This window comes from Tiliqua scincoides, chromosome 4 (assembly GCF_035046505.1).
Source record: "Tiliqua scincoides isolate rTilSci1 chromosome 4, rTilSci1.hap2, whole genome shotgun sequence".
NCBI classification, from domain to species: Eukaryota; Metazoa; Chordata; class Lepidosauria; order Squamata; family Scincidae; genus Tiliqua; species Tiliqua scincoides.
This window is the reverse complement of record NC_089824.1, coordinates 173,799,526-173,817,851: the sequence shown is the minus strand read 5'-3', so window position 1 is coordinate 173,817,851 and position 18,326 is coordinate 173,799,526. Positions and strand designations below refer to the sequence as shown.

General features: G+C 44.2%; 1 protein-coding gene across 1 annotated transcript in view; it reads left to right on the top strand.

The window, feature by feature from the left end:
- The first annotated feature begins 1,161 nt into the window (after nucleotides 1–1,161).
- FRS3 (fibroblast growth factor receptor substrate 3) overlaps nucleotides 1,162–18,326 on the top strand; it is a 28,926-nt gene continuing 11,761 nt past the window's right edge. The window contains exons 1-2 of the mRNA XM_066625332.1: nucleotides 1,162–1,247; nucleotides 15,887–15,980. The gene's annotated coding sequence lies outside the window, so the exon portion shown is untranslated. The remainder of the gene's footprint in view (nucleotides 1,248–15,886; nucleotides 15,981–18,326) is intronic.

The following is an 18,326-nucleotide window of genomic DNA, read 5'->3' as shown; positions in this document are numbered from 1 at the left end:
TTAATTTTGATTGATCATTCTAGCTTGAATTTCAGCTCCTTTTCTGAGAAAAACCAAGTCTGGGACAGGTACCAGAAGGTGGAATTAGAGGACTTTTCTGGTTTGTTATATGATACCAGTTAGTCCAGTGGCCTCTGATTTTGACTGCTCTGCCTAACTCCACTCCTTTTTCTGGAAAACAGAATAGCCTTTTGCCCTGAAACAGGTACTGGAAAGTGGAGGTTTGTGACTTGCTGTATCAAGCCCAATTATTTCAATGGACCCAGTGATTTTGGTCTGACTCTTTCAGAAGTTATCAATCTGACCCTTTTCCTGAAAACTCTTATTGCCTGGATCAAATTCAGAATGTGTTATTTGGGTTCATTTGGGGTTTAGAGTGGTGATTAGATCTGTTCATGGGAGACAGGTCTGTCAGTGGCTACTACTCATGATTGCTATGCACTGCCTTCAGGTTCAAAAGTGGTGCGTGAGAGAGCAATGGTGAGAGAGAGAAAGATTGAGAGACAGAGGTATGGTTCTCATGTGGGCTTCCCAGAGACAGCTGATGGACCACTGCAGGGGTGTACGGTGGATGGGGAGGCAGGTGAGGCAGAGCCTCCCCACTGGAGTCCTTTGAAAAGTGTTGCCACCATGGGAGGTGTGCAAGCTCTGCGCATGGGTTGAGTGTGCTTGTGCAGCTCCCAAGGTGGCGGAACGTTTCCAGTGGGGAGGCTGCTTCCCCATCCATTGCATGCCTCTGGACCACTGTAGGAAACAGGATGCTAGACTAGATAGGCCTTTGGCCTGATCCAGCAAGGCTTAGCTTATGTTCTTATGCTTAAATGTATAAAGAAATGCACTATATTTTGCACACTTTAAGTCAAAAAGAACATGAGCTTCGATCTTCGGGTCCATTTTTGGAGCAAGCTCGCCCTTTCCCTCCAAAAACCTGCCTTTTCTCCATCACTCCCTATGAGCCACTCTCCCATAGGAGAAAAAAATCGCGACAAAAAGAACCCGAAAGTGCTGGCTATGACAATGGACTTGTCAGTCTAGGTTCATTGAACCTGTTTTTAGTCTATGTTGGCAGCTGCTGCCGCTCCTCTCCCTCTCCACCGGCCCGGGTCCTCCTGCCGGAGAGCGACGCTCTAGGCTGCGTCCGCTTACTCACTGCTCCCGGCGGCTCTGGCCCGAGCCGGGCTGAGAGAGGCGGCGACTGGACTCCCGCCGCTCCTGAGGGCTCCCGCAGTGTCCAGACAGCGCCGCAGGTACCGACCCCCCGCCTGCCCGCTCTCCCGCCTCACAGCAGCCACCGTCACACCCCAGCCTCCCCGACCCACCGCGCGCTCCCGCGTGGCCCCCTCCAGCGCCCCGCCAGCCCTCCTCACGCTCCCCCGTCCCTCGCCCTCTTCCCAGCCCCCCTGCAGACTCCCACGTCCCGCTGCAGCACTTGCCCTCACCTGCTGCCTTGTGGGGCTGCCTCCGAATACAGGGAGCGAGTCTTCCCCATCACTTACTTAGAGCCCAGTCCTGTACCTGTCTACTCAGAAGTAAGTTCCATTAAACTCAATGAGGCTTACTCCCAGGTAAGTGTGGTTAGGATTGCAGCCTTAGAACCCACTCCTGTGCATGTCTACTCAGAAGTTAAGTCCCATTATACTCAATGAGGCTTGCTCCCAGGTAATTGTGGATAGGATTGCAGCCACTTGAAATCCATCTTCTGTGATTTGCCTCCTTTATTAATTGCTTTCTTCATGGTCTCTTCACTCAGAGCCTATGCATGTCTACTCAGAAGTAAGTGCCATTATTGTTAATGGGTCTTACTCTCAGGTAAGTGTGGATAGGATAGAAGCCTCAGTCAGCTGAAACACATGCAGTTGGCAGATATCTCATTTTCCTGCATGCACCTGTAAATCATTGTCAGGTATCTGTTATCCTGTCTCTCGCTATGGTCATTGCTACCTCAGTAGTGTAGCAAATGTGTTTTGGGAATCAGCCCTGCCCTGTTTTCTAAGCCAGTGTTTCTCAATCAAGTGGTACTTGTACCACTGGTGGTACTTGAGGTGATATCTGGTGGTACACTTGGGACCCCCAGACCCCCACTGCCTGGCAGCAAGACCAATGATGCAGAATGACGAGCAGCAATAGGATGTTCAGCTTAGCCGGCCAAGCTCCAGTGAGCGCTTTTTGCATGCTCAAAAAAGCCCTCCCATCTGCCTCTTACTGGTGTTTGTTGACATGCATTGTGTCTGGTCTTCCAATCTGGAAGTAACTGGTGATGACATCATCATTAGTTACTTCCAGTGGTACTTCCAATAGGTGGATCATGCAAAGTGGTACGGCAGGGGTCAAATGTTGAGGAACACTGTTCTGGCTAAACATTGTAGATGGTGGCGGTAAGGCATACAGTTCTAGGTACAGTATAAGATGCCTGAATAGGAGGGCAGCCCTTTCAGCCCTGCAGGTTTTATCAGGTCAATACATGGAGTAGGTTGCATTTTATTCATTCCTGGCCCATGTCAAACCAATACAGATGAAATCTGGTTTCCTTGTTCCAATTTTAGGGCTTCGAATTGGTTTGTTGGTTCTAAATGATCACAGAGATCATCTAGCATACAGTAGTCAGGGACCACTGATCTGTGTACTTAGTGGACTTTGGCTTTGTGTGGTACATGTTGCTAGTGGAGTTCTACAAGTATATTTTCATAATCCAGTGTACAAAATAGATGGCCAAACCTTAAGTGTGGGGGAAAAGACTTCCTGTGTTAGAAGGCTGACGGAGCAGGAATGGGTTAGGGACAACCAGGACTCCTGTGTGAGAGAAAGGCAAATGAGGTAGATGGTTAGGCAGATAGAGAGGGAAAAGCAGAAGTGAAGGGCCAGGGACTGGGACTGGGTGAAAAGGGTATGAATTTTCCTTTGACCTTTTCATGTCAAAGTTTTTAATCAAATGGCAGGAAATTAACTTATGACTTTCTAAGGGCACAATCCTAGCCCCTTATGTCAGTGCTTTCCAGCACTCGCATAACAGTGCCAATGGGACATGTGCTGCATCCTGCAGTTGGGTGTCACTCATGGAGGCCTCCTCAAAGTAAGGGAATGTTTGTTCCCTTTCCTCAGGGCTGCATTGCCCTTATGTCAGTGCTAGAAAGGATTAGGATTGCGCCCTAAGTGTTTTTAATGTTTTGGGGGCATTTGAGGCTGCCGCTAAGGGCTTATATGCTTTCTCCTCTGTGTAGGACCTCGTGTATTCTGATGCTTTTACAAATATTATTTAAGTCTGTGCTTTTTGTGTTTTCATTTTTGTGTTTTTACATGTTTACTTTATGCTGAACCTCTGGGAGTGTGTAAAATGGCCATGTGACTTTGGGGACAGGCTGCAGCTTGGTGGTAGAGCACATGCGTTGTATCACTTTCAGGTAGAGCAGAGAAAGATTCCTATCTCAAACCCAAGGTGAATGTCAGTAATATTGACGTTAATGGACCAGTGAACTGATTCAGTAGAAGGCAGCTTTTTCTGTTATGGTCGACAATGGAAGCAGTGCTTAGATCGCTTTTCCCATTATCTCAGCATAACTCAATAGGTACAATATAATGCCATCAATGTTTTTTTGTATATGAGCACTGGTGTAGGGGTTATTGATAGTGTGCCATCAATAATAATATTGATTTACTCTTTGACCCTGGTTCAAACATCTTACTAAACCATGGTTTATTGTTTTGTGAACAAGGCGTGGTCTCCTAAGCTTCCTTTTTCTTTTCCATATGTATTATTGGCAACCTTCAGTCTCGAAAGACTATGGTATCGCGCTCTGAATGGTGGTTCTGGCACAGCGTCTAGTGTGGCTGAAAAGGCCAATCCGGGAGTGACAATCCCTTCCACACCGGGAGCAAGTGCAGTCTGTCCCTGGTCTGTCTCCCTGACTATGGGCCTTCCTTCTTTGCCTCTTAGCCTCAGACTGTTGGCAAAGTGTCTCTTCAAACTGGGAAAGGCCATGCTGCACAGCCTGCCTCCAAGCGGGCCGCTCAGAGGCCAGGGTTTCCCACTTGTTGAGGTCCATCCCTAAGGCCTTCAGATCCCTCTTGCAGATGTCCTTGTATCGCAGCTGTGGTCTGCCTGTAGGGCGCTTTCCTTGCACGAGTTCTCCATAGAGGAGATCCTTTGGGATCCGGCCATCATCCATTCTCACGACATGACCAAGCCAACGCAGGCGTCTCTGTTTCAGCAGTGAATACATGCTAGGGATTCCAGCACGTTCCAGGACTGTGTTGTTTGGAACTTTGTCCTGCCAGGTGATGCCGAGGATGTGTCGGAGGCAGCGCATGTGGAAAGCGCTCAGTTTCCTCTCCTGTTGTGAGTGAAGAGTCCATGACTCGCTGCAGTACAGAAGTGTACTCAGGACGCAAGCTCTGTAGACCTGGATCTTGGTATGTTCCATCAGCTTCTTGTTGGACCAGACTCTCTTTGTGAGTCTGGAAAACGTGGTAGCTGCTTTACCGATGCGCTTGTTTAGCTCGGTATCGAGAGAATGAGTGTCGGAGATCGTTGAGATCGTTGAGTGTCAGAGATCATTTTCCATATGAGAGAAGAGGATATTAAAAGATTCTGTATTGCAGTGTTTTTCAAACTGTGGGTTGGGACCCACTAGATAGGTCGCAAGCCAATTTCAGGTGGGTCCCTGTTCATTTCAATATTTTATTTTAGTATATTAGACTTGATACTACCATAGTATGTGACTGCATTTGGGGAACTGTTACAGACCTGTACTTTTAATAAGCTACTATGTATATTCTTTTAACAATGATAGTCAATGGGACTTACTCCTGGGTAAGTGCAGGTAGGATTGCGGCCTAGGAGTGTTCAAAATATTCCTACTTGATGATGTCACTTCCAGTCATGACATCACTTCTGGTGGGTCTTGACAGATTCTCATTGTAAAAAGTGGGTCCCGGTGCCAAATGTGTGAGAACCACTGCTGTATTGGTTTTTGATCTAACTGGAGTTATGCCCAAACTTAGGGGACTGTGATTTGGTTTATCTGTCGTTGTTTAAAATAAATTGGGGTCGAACTGCTAATAGCATTGCATAAATGCTTATGTCCATGGTTTATGTCTGAATCATCCCTAGAACAAGAATAGGTAACAAAAACAAGTGGATTACCACTTGATGGAACATCACAGACACATTCAGTCATTCTGAAGTGGTCAGTGAACTGTAAATTGGACTCACAGCTTCAATGGGACAATTTTATGCCACAAGATCTGTTACCTTTAAAATCTAATGCATTTATTTCCTGTGGAACTAGTTAATTGTGCCATATTTTTCCAAAGCAACCATTCATGTAGGTTTCTAGTGCTTGTCAAGAAGCAGATTGTTTTCAGGCAACATAAATTGGTACAAGAGTTTCTCCGTGTTCAGTGAGAGAGGTAGCTAACCTGTGATGATTCATGAAGACTGGAAATAAAGTAAATAAAGGATTGCGGCCTAGGAGTGTTCAAAATATTCCTACTTGATGATGTCACTTCCAGTCATGACATCACTTCTGGTGGGTCTTGACAGATTCTCATTGTAAAAAGTGGGTCCCGGTGCCAAATGTGTGAGAACCACTGCTGTATTGGTTTTTGATCTAACTGGAGTTATGCCCAAACTTAGGGGACTGTGATTTGGTTTATCTGTCGTTGTTTAAAATAAATTGGGGTCGAACTGCTAATAGCATTGCATAAATGCTTATGTCCATGGTTTATGTCTGAATCATCCCTAGAACAAGAATAGGTAACAAAAACAAGTGGATTACCACTTGATGGAACATCACAGACACATTCAGTCATTCTGAAGTGGTCAGTGAACTGTAAATTGGACTCACAGCTTCAATGGGACAATTTTATGCCACAAGATCTGTTACCTTTAAAATCTAATGCATTTATTTCCTGTGGAACTAGTTAATTGTGCCATATTTTTCCAAAGCAACCATTCATGTAGGTTTCTAGTGCTTGTCAAGAAGCAGATTGTTTTCAGGCAACATAAATTGGTACAAGAGTTTCTCCGTGTTCAGTGAGAGAGGTAGCTAACCTGTGATGATTCATGAAGACTGGAAATAAAGTACCGTATCTGAGAGAAGTGAATAAAAGAGCAAGCAAGTGTGACTCAGGTTTGTTTTGAGATGGTACAGGCAGACAAATGGGCGCGGATTTCCCCCCCCCCCGTTCAGGTGGCCTCTTTTCCCATTTATATCTAAATAAATTGGAATGGGACGCTTTTGGAAAACCTCCTCTTTCATAACTGATGGGTTTTCACTGATGTTTCTCAAAATAAGATGTATATTCACATCTGCATGTGACTTGTGTATACAAAAATTAATCTAATGCACCTAAGAATACCAAATCCTATGTTATGCAGATACGTTTATATAGATGTATTTATTTTGTATACTGTACTCAGTTTTCACTGTTTAAATTTTCAGTGAGTTTGGATTTTGTTGCTTTGTTTGTGTTTTGCTAGGATTGGGTGGCAATAGGGCAAGAATAGAGGGGAACCAAGATTGGGTAAGTCTGGGCAGTAGAGCCGAGGTACAGATAATAACCAATGGAAGAGGGAAGGGGTAAGACTACAGTCTTACAGATCAACACTGTACACCTGATTTAAAAACATTGATTAAAAAAAATTTATGTACATTGCTGACATATGCTGGGGGCCTGGAACCCATGACATTCATTTGCTGCATGTTTGTGAGGTACGCAGAAAGTTTTTTTTTTTTAAGAAACATGTTTCAAATGTTATGATTTTATTTTACTGGAAAGTGCACACATTGACTTTGTAACATGTAAAGCTGCTTTGAGCATTCAGCTGATACAGCCAATGCGTTTTCCTACTTTGCAGTCAGGAGTGTTTTGAACAAAAACAAGCCTGAGATTCTCAGTTCTGGTTGTTTTGCACTGGAGTTTACTGGACTTTCACGGTGATCCTGTGTACACAGAGAATACATAGAGCCCCGAGCATGTCCTTCACTTGTGGACTAATAGCCAGTTAGTTCATATAGCACTGGGTGCTGTAAATATGTGCAACATTAGTGAATTCTGTCTGCTTTTGGGTCTTGTAGAATCGGTGAGGCATATTGGGGAGGAAATGAGGTGGTACTATTAGATATTCAATGTCAAATATGTCATTCAATATCTTGAGTGGTTTCAGAAGAGACCCCGTTGTGGGTTCAATGAGTAAGGGCTACTGAGGACTTTTAGATACAAGGGAGCAGTTGTTAACAGAATAGAAAAGGGAAAATGTAGAAAGGTATATACAGGCATTTTGAGTTGAGGTCGATGGTGAATTAAAATGCTTGTTACTTATCATTGTCTTGTGTTAGCTGCCTTTAAGATGTATTTGGTGTCATTAATTGTCTGAAAAGGACTCATTTGTCTACTCAGTACAGGTTGGCAGGTCACATCTCAGAGTAGTTGTCAAAAGATGCACAACCCCTCTTCTATAAACAGGCAGACAGGAAAAATTTCTTCCTAATTCCTAGCACTGAGAGGTTAACCATGTCCTTGGAATGTAGATTTTAAAACTCAGTATATGTTTTTTTTCTGTAAGATTTTTTCTATATACTTGATTTCATGACCCATTGCAATACCGAGTGTTGTCACTGTATATCTGTTTCATTTCTCTGTGAGTCTCTTTGTTCCTGGCCATTACAATAGTCTCTACTATGGAGCTTAAGAGATTTCTTGCATGTTTTCAAACTATTAGCATGTTAATAATCGATGTGCAAACTAGCATAAACGTGAGTTACTATATTTTTACCCAGGCCTTTCTAGTTATAATTTTCTAGGTAGGGAACCTTCAGAATTCCTTCTGACATTTCTGTGGTTTTGAGTCTCCTATTCTTTCAGCAGAACTGGAAATGCTTATATGCAAAATGGTTTGCATTTTGTAGTTGCAGAGCTAGGTGACAACATTCCTTGCTGAATCATGGGGAAGATGCCCAAAGAAAGCACTTGTTTTTATTTCAGAATTGAAATAATATGGAGAGGTATACAGAGTGGATGGTTTGTGTTCAGCTTGAATAACGTGATTTGGAGACAGAATTTATCCTGTGGAGATAAAGAGTAAGTAATTCTAAGGTGAAAGCCTGATGCAAAATCAATTGTAATAAGGCCTGAGACAGAGATAGCACTACTCCCTAGAGATCATGATTTGTAAATTGGTAGTCATCGTCCTGAACATGTGTTCCATTCCGTCTCTTTCTGTTTCTCCTCTCTTCAGATGTTAACCCTGAGTTTGCATTAATAACCCATTTCTGCCCATAGAAAGTTTGCATTAATAACCCATACACATTTGGTCCTTGTTGCTTATATGCAATATTGGGCAGGAATGGCTTAGGGCCCAATCCTATCCAACTTTCCAGCACCGGTGCATCCTCAATGCAGTCCCAGGGCAAGGGAACAAATATTCCCCAAGAGACATAAGAACATAAGAACAGCCCCACTGGATCAGGCCATAGGCCCATCTAGTCCAGCTTCCTGTATCTCACAGCGGCCCACCAAATGCCCCAGGGAGCACACCAGATAACAAGAGACCTCATCCTGGTGCTCTCCCCTACATCTGGCATTCTGAATTAACCCATTCCTAAAATCAGGAGGTTGCGCATACACATCATGGCTTGTACCCCATAATGGATTTTTCCTCCAGAAACTCGTCCAATCCCCTTTTAAAGGCGTCTAGGCTAGACGCCAGCACCACATCCTGTGGCAAGGAGTTCCACAGACCGACCACACGCTGAGTAAAGAAATATTTTCTTTTGTCTGTCCTAACCCGCCCAACACTCAATTTTAGTGGATGTCCCCTGGTTCTGGTATTATGTGAGAGTGTAAAGAGCATCTCCCTATCCACTCTGTCCATCCCCTGCATAATTTTGTATGTCTCAATCATGTCCCCCCTCAAGCGTCTCTTTTCTAGGCTGAAGAGGCCCAAACGCCGTAGCCTTTCCTCATAAGGAAGGTGCCCCAGCCCCGTAATCATCTTAGTTGCTCGCTTTTGCACCTTTTCCATTTCCACTATGTCTTTTTTGAGATGCGGCGACCAGAACTGGACACAAAACTCCAGGTGTGGCCTTACCATAGATTTGTACAACGGCATTATAATACTAACCGTTTTGTTCTCAATACCCTTCCTAATGATCCCAAGCATAGAATTGGCCTTCTTCACTGCTGCCGCACATTGGGTCGACACTTTCATCGACCTGTCCACCACCACCCCAAGATCTCTCTCCTGATCTGTCACAGACAGCTCAGAACCCATCAGCCTATATCTAAAGTTTTGATTTTTTGCCCCAATGTGCATGACTTTACACTTACTGACATTGAAGCGCATCTGCCATTTTGCTGCCCATTCTGCCAGTCTGGAGAGATCCTTCTGGAGCTCCTCACAATCACTTCTGGTCTTTACCACTCGGAAAAGTTTGGTGTCATCTGCAAACTTAGCCACTTCACTGCTCAACCCTGTCTCCAGGTCATTTATGAAGAGGTTGAAAAGCACCGGTCCCAGGACAGATCCTTGGGGCACACCGCTTTTCACCTCTCTCCATTGTGAAAATTGCCCATTGACACCCACTCTCTGCTTCCTGGCCTCCAACCAGTTCTCAATCCACGAGAGGACCTGTCCTCTAATTCCCTGACTGTGGAGTTTTTTCAGTAGCCTTTGGTGAGGGACCGTGTCAAACGCCTTCTGAAAGTCCAGATATATAATGTCCACGGGTTCTCCCGCATCCACATGCCTGTTGACCTTTTCAAAGAATTCTATAAGGTTTGTGAGGCAAGACTTACCCTTACAGAAGCCATGCTGACTCTCCCTCAGCAAGGCCTGTTCGTCTATGTGTTTTGAGATCCTATCTTTGATGAGGCATTCCACCATCTTACCCGGTATAGATGTTAGGCTGACCGGCCTATAGTTTCCCGGGTCCCCCCTCTTTCCCTTTTTAAAAATAGGCGTGACATTTGCTATCCTCCAATCTTCTGGTACCGTGGCCGTTTTGAGGGACAAGTTGCATACCTTAGTCAAGAGATCTGCAACTTCATTCTTCAATTCCTTAATAACCCTTGGGTGTATGCCATCAGGGCCCGGTGACTTATTGATCTTTAATTTATCAATGAGGTCTGAAACATCTTCTCTTTTAACCTCTATCTGACTTAACTCCTCGGTTAGGAGGGGCCGTTCGGGCAGCGGTATCTGCCCGAGGTCTTCTGCCGTGAAGACAGATGCAAAGAACTCATTTAATTTCTCTGCCATCTCTAAGTCTCCTTTTATCTCCCCTTTCCCTCCCTCACCATCCAGAGGGCCAACCGCTTCTCTGGCGGGTTTCCTGCTTCTAACATATTTGAAGAAGCTTTTATTATTCCCCTTAATGTTGCTGGCCATGCGTTCCTCATAGTCTCGCTTGGCCTCCCCTATCACCTTCTTACATTTCTTTTGCCACAGTTTATGTTCCTTTTTATTCTCTTCATTAGGGCAAGACTTCCATTTACGGAAGGAAGCTTCCTTGCCCTTCACAGCCTCTCTAACTTGGCTGGTTAGCCATGCGGGCACTCTCCTGGATTTAGTGGAACCCTTCTTTCTTTGCGGTATACACCTCTGCTGGGCCTCTATTACTGTTGTTTTAAGCAGCCTCCATGCACTCTGGAGAGATTGGACTCTTTTTACCCTCCCTTTCAACCTCCTCCTAACCAGCCTCCTCATTTGAGGGAAGTCCGCCTGTCGGAAGTCAAGGGTTTTTGTTAGAGATTTGCCCGGTATTCTTCCCCCAACGTGCACGTCAAAACGGATCGCAGCATGATCACTGTTCCCCAATGGCTCAGTAACGTTTACATCTCTAACCAGGTCCTGCGTACCGCACAAAATTAAATCCAGAGTCACCTGTCCTCTGGTGGGCTCCGTGACTAGCTGATCTAAGCCACAGTCATTTAGCACGTCAAGAAATCCGGTTTCCTTATCGTGACCAGAACACAAATTGACCCAGTCAATATGAGGATAATTGAAGTCCCCCATGATTACAACCCTGTCCTTCCTTGTCACCTCCCTGATCTGTTTCCTCATTTCAAGGTCCCCATCAGATTTCTGGTCTGGAGGACGATAGCACACCCCCAGTATTACATCGCTGCTCAAGCCTGGTAATTTAACCCACAGAGATTCTACGGTGGAGTCGGACCCACCTTCAATCTCTACTTTGCTGGATTCTATCCCTTCCTTAACATAAACGGCCACCCCACCTCCAACACGCCCCTGCCTATCCCTCCTGTAGAGTTTATAGCCCGGGATTGCGGTATCCCACTGATTCTCCGCATTCCACCAGGTTTCCGTTATGCCCACTATGTCAATATTTTCCCTTGTCACCAGACATTCCAGTTCTCCCACCTTTGCTCGTAGACTTCGGGCATTCGCATAAAAGCATTTATACATGGAATGCCCCAGGATGGGCTGCTTATTTGCTCCTTTGTCCCGCATCCTCTCATTGTGCCAAACCGTCTATCACATCCCATCACCCTACCTTTCCCAATTTCTTCTCCTACCCTGCCTTTGTCTTGTTGTTCTCTAACCTCCCCATCCTCATCCCATAGGGATGAGGAGTCCCGAACCGGATGCCCCTCGGCTCCTGTCGGCCTTCCCCCAGGGATCAGTTTAAAAGCTGCTCTGCCACCTTTTTAATGTTATGCGCCAGCAGTCTGGTTCCATTCTGGTTCAAATGGAGCCCGTCCCTCTTGTACAGGCCCCGCTTGTCCCAAAACGTTCCCCAGTGCCTAACGAATCTAAACCCCTCCTCCCTACACCACCGTCTCATCCACGCATTGAGACCCCTGATCTCCGCCTGCCTAGCTGGCCCTGCGCGTGGAACAGGTAGCACTTCAGAGAACGCTACCTTTGAGGTCCTGGCTTTCAGCTTCCTGCCTAAAAGCCTAAATTTGGCCTCCAGGACCTCCCAGCTACACTTGCCCATGTCGTTGGTGCCGACATGCACCACAGCCGCTACCTCTCCCCCAGCACTGTCTACTAGCCTGTCTAGACGAGAAGTGATGTCCGCAACCTTCGCACCAGGCAGGCAAGTCACCATGCGGTCCTCACATCCGTCGCAAACCCCCCTCTCTATGTTTCTAATAATCGAATCCCCCACTACAAGAAGCCCCCGACCCCCCTCCCGCCGAGGAGTATCCCGAGTGCGCTCGGATACGGGACCATCCCCTGGAGAAGGGGTCCCCCCTAGGGGATTGTTTCCCTCCTCTCCAGGATGACGTCCTCCAGTCCCGAGACTTCCCACCCGGGCAGCCGAGGAGCTGCACGCCTGAGGTTGGGACGAAGCCTGGTCGTCCCCAGAAGTCTCCCCACGGTCCTCCTCTGGCTGCCTGCGCTTCTCCAGGTCGGCCACCAAGGCTTCAAGGGAGCGGACGCGTTCCCTGAGAGCCTGGAGCTCCTTGCACCGAGGACACACCCATGACTTATGCCCCAGAGGCATATAATCATACATGTGGCACTCGATGCAGAACACTGGATAGCCCCCACCCTGCTGCTGGCTGTCTGACTGCATAGCTTTTTTGTTGTTGTTTTTGTTGTTTTATTTAGGGGTCCTTTTAAAAACCGTACACTGGATAGCAGCCTTTTCTCTAGGGAAGAGGAAGGGCAGTGTATGGGGCCCTGGCCTCCTCGCCCTGCTGCTGAACTCGCCCAGATGCTAAACTCTTGTGCCTTACCTGGCACTTAGTTCCCAGAGGCACTGGGTTCCCAGAGGCCACACGCGTCTGCAGAGAGCCTCACACGATGGCCTGCCTAGCTTTATACTCCTGGCTGGCTCCTCCCCCCTCCTTCCTTCCTGATTGAAAGGGGGCTGGCCTTCCCAGGTGAGTTTACAAAAGCTCAGGAAGGCAAATGGCTGCTGATGGGCGTGACCTACTCTGCAGGCTCCTGAATGGACTGCTTGGATTAGCCTACTGGGGCTCTTAATGGGTTGGGAATTGGCCCTTCCTAGGTCCTTTCCCTCCTAGTTCTGTTCTCTTAGGCTGGACTGTTTTTGTAACCTCAAGCTAGTTTTTATTTGGGTTTGTTTAATTATTTATTGCTCTCTAGATCCTGTGTCCCAATTTACTGACCTGTTTAGGTTATGTTCTAACTTAGATTAGGTTTAACCTGGGTTAAGTATAGGTTTAATTTAAACAAGTAGAAAACCTGCTTTTCACTTTATCCTCCTCCCTTCCTTCGATTAAGTGCTACCTTAGGTGCAGCTAACTTTCAATTTTGATTTAAATGCCTGACCCTTGGGCACTTACTCACGAGTAGGACTCTGCTCTTACTCACGAGTAGGACTCTGCTCCTGCTCACGAGTAGCCCTATGTACCTCCCTTAGGTGCTAACTTTCAATTTTGATTTAAGGTTGCTTTAAAGGTAAGGTTAAGGTTAGAAGACAGGGAGTTAGAAAGACAAAGCGTTAGAATGAGTACACTTACCTCCTCCTCCTGCTCCTCCTCCTCTCCTTCTCCAAAACTCAGAGGTCTCCTTGCCTTCTCCTCGCCCAGATGCTAAACTCTTGTGCCTTACCTGGCACTTAGTTCCCAAGGCACTTGGTTCCCAGAGGCCACACGCGTCTGCAGACCTTGAGGAGGTCTCTGTGACTGCCTCCCCACCAGAGGATGCCCCATTAGCACAGTTGCACTGGCACTGGAAAATTGGATAGGATTGGGCCCTTAGGCTGCAACACAGCCCTGGTTTGTAAATCAAAGAATGACTTGATTCAGCTGTAATGCAAAACCTTTGGTTTAGTGTTTTCATGAATAAGCCTAAAGGAGGTGCAGACCCATGTGCAAGAGAAGGTGAGTGTAAGTTTTGATCAAACTGTGGTTTGATGTCCTGATGTTTGAGTTAGCAAACTGCAGCTTCCCAGGTTCAGATATAATGCAGAACTCCAGTTTGTTTTGAAGTGAAAGCAAAAATGTTCATTCTCCTTTTTTGTACCATAGTGGATGAGAGGGAAAAGAGTCATGAGCTTGCTGCTTGTACGTGTAGCACTAAGCCATTTTGTCTGAACTGGGCCATTGTATCTAATTTAAAGTGGATTTGCAAACCATGGTTAAGACGGTTTTCATTAACCATGATTTGAGTTAGAAACTGTGGTTAATGCCTGTAAAGGAAGTATAACCACGCTTGAAAGAATGCATGTTACCAGTTTGAAAACTATAATTTGCGGGAATCGATTGTTGAGTCAGCACTAGGCTTAAATGGTTGGAGAAAATTCTGAGCTGTGTCTTAACATGAGCAGAGACTAATGATATATTAGGTTGGGTTACTGGGAGAGACGTGTCAAGACTGCAGTCTTTTTCAGACTGAATAGCTGGAATAACACTGTGAAGCTGCTGAAGAAGGTATTTCAGCAGTTAAACTGAGAGAGCACTGAAATATGTATGGTATTGTGAATAGGGATGTAAAGTCTCAGGAAAAATGGAAACATGGGAGAAAAGTGGGCTGTGGTTTCAAAGCCTGAAGTGGAACAGCTGGAAATAGTTGGAAGAAAAAACTCTTATGTAGTATTTTCTTTTTCAAGTGGTAAGTGAAGTATTTCTTTAAGCAATATTAAAAATTTTTTTACAGGCAATTCATATTTGCAAATCTCTCAGGCTCAGAATGTCAGCAATAACATTGGTTCTGCAGTTGATTCAGTTAATTAAATTTGGACTTGATGCCAGAAAAATATTTTCAAATGTTGCAGCTACAACACACTCCTTGGTCCAGGAACACATTCTTGGGAGTCCCCAAGCATCGACAGCCCTGTTGGAGGAGCAGTGTGCTTGGTCTAGGAATAAGACAAGTGACTAAGGCGATATAATTATTTTATTGGAGTAAATACCAGCTGTCTTCTTATATATGCATTTGTGATGCTTTCCAGTATTCTGTTCCATATTTAAAAAATATGCAGTAGATTGTTTTTTGCATGGAGCTAATTCTCATTAAAAATTTGCATTCACTGAAACTGGTAGATCATTAATGTTTCCTGGATAAAAAACTTTTTGTACTGCTTCTAGTTGTATGCATGCACACACATGTATTGTGAAAGGCTGTTATGTTTTTATCTAGTTAAACTTGGTTGGTATTTCTCTTTCTGAAATCATTTTCAGTGGGCTTTCAGAGATGGATGGACAGACTACCACATATTAATTATTATTATTAACAGTATTTATATTCCGCTTTTCAACAAAAAGTTCACAAAGCGGTTTACAGAGAAAATCAAACAAACTAATGGCTAAGTATTAACATTGAAACAAGGAAACATGGCGTTCATCAAAAAAGAGGTACAGTAATACATCCGCAGTGGTCTCTGAAACATTGTCATTGACCATGAGGCAGGACACTACTGCTGATTGGCCTGAATACACTGTGCTCACTGGCTGCAGTAGGTATCAGTTAATCCAGGACTAATAGTGTTGTGATGAAACAGCTTTGTTGGAGATATTACTGTACTTCTTGTTCCATAGGCTTTTCACAGTCCTTACAATATCACATGTTCATGTTCATGAATAGTGGCCATTGGAACAGGTGTTCTGGACTCAGCTTTAAAGTGTTAGTTACCTGCAAATGTTTTGTGTGGCAGCTCCTTGGAAGTTTAAATAAAAATGCCTTTTGGATGCCTTTATCTTTTATCAATTGCTGCACAGGAATGCTTTCCATTTTAAGATAGGAATTGGTAGCATTTTGTTCCAATTATAATTAGTGTTTCACAACACTAATTTTTTTAAAAATATATATTATGTTCATATTAGGAGCACTTATATTCTTGTGCAGTTGTCACTGTGAAACTGTTCTGAGTCACATTAGAGGTATAACTTGAAGGAGAATCTTTGGAAAATACAGTAGTGATGTTTGTTTTATATTAATTGTTTACAGAATGTTTGGCACTTCATGCCTATGCAAAGGAAGTGTAATTTACAGCCAAGCTGGAGGCAGCTGGAGAAACAGCCAACAAAAACATGGAAGACAGGTGAGCTGCCAGAGGGTGGGAAAAGGGCCAACACTGTTCCTGTTGAAAGCCCAGGAAACTGCAGGCTTGTTAGACTGTCATAAATTTTTAAGTTGTAAACTCGGAAGAGAAGTAAGTGTTTTTAGTTATGGCAAAGGAGCAGAATAAATTGCTACACTAGGATCAAGAATTCAAAGCATCAAGATATTTAAAAACTGATAAATGGCAAAATGGTTTTGATTCTTTTTAGATTTCAGATGTGCTGTTGTCTCTTGATGATGCATGCCTAAGCTGACCTATCTTAATTTTCTCAATCATTTTATTTCATTGCAATCTCATTGCAGAGGCTCTTCTTTAAAATTATTTGACCAGTAAAATATGATCTAATATCATTTGTATAGCACTTTTTGAGTATAGTCTTTACCACAACCCTATGAGGTATTGTTATTCCCTGTTGCAGCTGGGGAACTGAGACTGAGAAGGAGTAGCTTGCTTAAGTGAACCCTGATGAGTTCATGGCAAAGGCAAGAGTCAAACCAGGGAGTGCACAAGTGACTTTGCTGCCCAGTGTCTCTACCACCATGCTCCAAAAAGGAAGAAAAGCCCTTTGCATGTTTTCCTTCCTCTGACATGTGGTTCTGTTGTGCAGGATTTCCTGGTTTATTTAAAGGGACTATGTGAAGAAGGAATGAGGTCATTTTAAAAAAGTCCCACACTTGGTACCTGGTTTGAGAAAAGAACCATGTGATGGATGAAGGATGTGATGGAGGAAGGATGACTCTCCTTTTTACTGAACAGGAAGCTGTTCAATGTGGAATGCATCCACATTCCACACACCTGCATCCAATGTGGAATGCATCCACAGCGAGTGTAGGCAGATGGCGGCAGCGGCAGACTTGGGTTGAAGTGCACCCCAAATCTACTACCCCCCGCCCTGATGGTTTGGCTAGCCCTATTCATAGCTTGGTCTCTTAACCACTAAACTGCACCAGCTCTAAATAATCTGTCTAATAGTCAAATATTTAAAGGACTTATTTATTAGAAGTATAACAGAGATTAATGTTTGTTTCAGCAGTATGGCTGCAATCCTATACACACTTATCTGAGAGTAAATCTCATTTAACTCAATGTGACTTACATCTAGGTAGAAATACTTATGTTTGTGGTCTTAGTTAATTGTCATGAAACTGAGCTTTAAACCATTGTAGTGAACTATTGTTTTTAATACTGGAATCCAAATAAAAATGTGAGACTTCTAAGGGATTGAACAGTTCTTTGATTTTAACCCCAATCTCCAAGGATAGTTCAGTTATAAAAAAAATAAGCAAAACACTTAATAGTAACTAAAAAACAGGCTGAAAGCAGAATAGGGTGTCTGTTCCTAAATGTATGGGAACCCTAATCCTTGCAGAGAACAAAAAGCCTTCATTCCTGCCTTCCCTATCAGATAACTTCATGATGCAATTAAAAATGTAAGCCTCTACGTATTCAGGGCACTTTTGTTGTCATGAAATATACAACAGTATTTGTCTTGGTCAGGGCTTTTTTTGTAATAGAACACACTGGAACGGCGTTCCAGCACCTTTTTTTTTCTTTTTCACTGAGGGAGGGATTTGAACCTCTGACCTCATGCTCCACCCTTTTTTTTTTAAACTGCGGGCTAGGGAGGGATTCAAACCTCTGACCTCCTGCTCCACAGCCCAGCACTCTCTCCATTGGGCTATAGGAAAGCCTGTAGTCAAAGTGCTCAGAACTAATATATAAGGTCTTGAGCCCAGCTGGTGGCCATCAGCGCCTCAAGTATTAGTTCCAAACACTTTGGGTGTAAGAGTTCCTATGGCTCAATTGTTAAAGTGCTGCTCTGTGGAGCCAGAGGCTAGGGGTTCAAATCCCTATGAGAAAGAAATTTTTTTTTTTAGGAGGGGAGGTGCTCCATGGCTGCAAAATATAAAGGTTGGTTGCTAGTTGCCAAAAGGGGGGGCCAGTTGAGGCTGCAAAACTCCTCAAAGTTCAGTTTAAAAATAAATAAATAAATAAAAGATTAACAAGTTGTGAGTTCCTGCACCTTTTTTTTGTAAAAAACAAACAAACAAAAAACAAAAAACAGTGGTCTTGGTAGTCAATAGGTAGTCAACTTACTGGCATCTCATTCCTCCATAAAAGTGATTCTGGATCACACTGGATTTTTGTATAGGCAATTTCTTTTCTGGTTGGCATTTAAGCACGTAGCAGATGTGCCAAGGGGAAAAGCGAGAAACCAAATAAGGGCAGAATATTGTAAACAAATATTGTAAACAAAAACCTTTATATTGTGAAGAAAACTTTGTAATATTGTAAACCAACCCTTTTCTGAACCCAAACATTCAT